Raw genomic sequence first — 3197 nt, forward strand, 5'->3', positions numbered from 1 at the left:
GCGATTCTGTAACCTAAGGAAGGTTTTTAAAGGTAGAATACCGCTTGGGTATTAATTAATAAGGAGTTAAGCAGTATATATCACGCGTAATTAAATTCTATCCTACAGCGGTAAATAGAACCAGCCCTTGTTCCATTTATTTGTTAAGGATAGAAAATACTAGACCAGGGCGTAGATTTAGGCACAGGGCTTATTCTATTTATTTTTCAGAGGCAGGTTCTATTTATATCCCGCAGCCGGAATTGCACCAAATTTTAGTATATTATTCAGCGTATTTAGTTGCACCCCCTAGCCGATTTGCATTAGGTTAACCCGTGTGGTTGGTTAGGGTTAGGTGGAAGTTATGGTGTTCGCAGAACCGCCGCAACCGCGACCGAGCGCGCAGCAGAACACTACTAGCCGTGGCTATATATACTATATAAATATTAGCAGCGGCACTAAACTAATACCTATAGGAGGCAGGCGTGGTTAATATCTAATAATAGCGTATTAGGTGCAGGCAAGGAAGGTATAGCAGCAAATAAGGTAGCTACAGGCCCAATTTTTAGTTAGGGACGAGAACTTTAAGCCCGGACGTATATATTGGCGCAGATCCTGTGCAGTTGTATATAGATCCCGCGCAGGTATAGTTGTGTTGTAAGTTAGGCTATAGTTATAATAGTTTGGCGGGTGGTTAGGGTGATTAGCAACCGCAGCAACCGTAGCAGCGAGGTAAAAAGGGGGTGGAAATTGCACCTAGTAACCTATAAGTAGCACTCGTCGCCGCCTATTAAATATTAAGTAAGAGTTAATTCCAGAGGTAGACTAAGTGTTTAAAATGGCTAAATCTAGTACTAAGAGCAGGTATTTTAAGCATTTAGCCGAATTCTAATTAGCTATTTATAAGAAGTGCAGGTATAGTGTATAGCTAGACTAGATTAAAGGCTATTTACAAAAGATCTACAAGGTACTGTGCAAAAAGGCCGATTTAATTAGAAAAGGTGTGTGTAAATAGCCCGGAGTTATCTAGTATCCGAGTAAGTTTAAAATGCCGGACAGTATTATAGCGCCAGTCAGCCAGTTGCTGTTGTATTCGGATAGATTATTATATTAACTAGAACCAGGCCGTTGCCGTTATATATCGCGGAGCATTAGAGTAATAAGAAAGCATTAGCAAAAGATCTATAGGTGGTTAGCAGGAAGGAAGCCAGGACGGCTAAGTTAATTAGGAGAAAAAAGGGTGCAGGCATGTATTAAAAAGGCATTTAAACACGTCTATTGCCAGCGGTTTTTTGTATAAGGCTACAGATTACAGTATTTTAAAGTGTAACAACCTAGGTAAGGCCAGGAAGCCAGGCTAGAACCCGTTCCTGTTAACGGCAAGATTATATAGGCGCAGTTAGGGAAGAAGATAGCAGAAGCGTGGGTAAATATAGAAAAGCGAGTCCAAACAACTATCTAGGCCGGTAAGAAAGACAAGGTAAACCTGTGGTTGGAGCGGACGCAGTAGTTGCTGTATTTAGTAGGCATAGAGAGGCCGGGTTTATTAGCATATATTAAGGAGCTAAACGCAGACCTAAAGCAGGAGGAGGAACCTGTTAAAGCCGCAATTTAGGAGGCTATAAACGGGTTAGCGCGGTTTAGCCAGGCGTTAGTTATTAATCGAGTCGGCGTATTTATACGGTTAAAGGCAATTTAAACAGAAAAGTACTAAACGCGGTACTAGCCGTTGCAGCCGTATATAGACAAGAAGTCGATTAGTGAATACACCCGGCTGTAGAAGCAGATGTTAATATTTTTTACCTGTACGCAGCGTAAGCATAAGTAGAAGAGCTCTAAGTACCGGTTTACGCGGCAGCAGTAAGAGGCGTAGGAGGCGTTAATTAAGCAGGCCGAGCGAGAGGTGGAGGAAGAGAATAAGATAGAAGAAAAGGAAGAGGATAAGATAGAAGAAAAGGAAGAGGATAAGATAGAAGAGAAGGAGGATAAAATAGAAATTAATAAAATAGATAGCAATAAGGAGCAGGGAACAGGAGATAGCAGGCCTAAGGACGCCAGCAGTAAGCTAGAAGGGTTAACAGGCATCTAGAAGGTGTGTTTGCAGTTTTATATTAAGTTGCTAAACCAATCTATTACCTATAAGGAGTATAACAGCCCGTTAGTATATATATTAGCGGTGTTAGGTGTTAAGAAGAACGGCTAGAAGGGCCCCGAGTTATATCCGCCTATTTTATTAGCCGTTATTAAGGTTACCTATTTTATAGTAGTTTAGCAAGCGTTAGAGTTATTAGAGCCGTTTTAAGATAGCAAGTTCGATAGTAATAGTGCGTACGAGAGCAACAACAGCAGTACACTGTCCCGGCAGCGGCGGAAAAAATGTTTACAGTTTATTTAAGAGATAATAGATAAGTTTATAGTCTAAGAGAGCCACAGGCTAATATAGTAGATGTTAGATTTACGGACGTACAGGTTAAAGATCTATTATAATAGTATATTAAGAGGCCACGTTAAATAGATAGGCTATAATAAGTTGTTATATAAGGGGTTATATTTTAATATAGCCTAGTTCCGCAGTATAGTATATAGGTTAGTTATAGAGAGCCGACGGTTGTTATTAGAAGAGCTGTTGTTTTTTAATAGCGGGATTTTAGCATATATATATACTAAAATCCTGCTACCTAGCAAACGGAACAAGACAACTAATTAAGTGCCTGTAATCCTATAGAGTAAATTACGGGACAATCTAATAGATAAGCGACCGGGATGGAATTTTTTAAAGGACTATTAAACGCGGTTGCCTGTTAATAGAGAAATATAGTTGTTTAATTGTATTAAACGTAATCCTATAACCTAAGGAAGGTTTTTAAAGGCAGAATACCGCTTAGGTATTAATTAATAAGGAGTTGAGCAGTATATATCACGCGTAATTAAATTCCGAAAGAAGTTAATTATATTAATATATATATTAGGGGGGCAGCTAGTATAAGAACCCGAGGTTTTAAGCGTTCGGCACAGCAATATAGTAAAGGGCGGGCATTGCAATATATTTATTAAGGACGGCATAGTGGTATTTATAACACGATACTATAAGAGTTATGCAGTTAGTGGCAATATTAAGATTATCTATTAATATATACCGCGCAAGGTGGGGGAGTTATTAGTATAGTATTTATAGTTAGTGTTGCCGTTCCAGCAGCAATTAGAGGCGATAGTGTGGG

The sequence above is a fragment of the Mytilinidion resinicola genome, assembly GCF_010093595.1.
Source record: "Mytilinidion resinicola strain CBS 304.34 unplaced genomic scaffold BDZ99scaffold_27, whole genome shotgun sequence".
Taxonomy (NCBI): domain Eukaryota; kingdom Fungi; phylum Ascomycota; class Dothideomycetes; order Mytilinidiales; family Mytilinidiaceae; genus Mytilinidion; species Mytilinidion resinicola.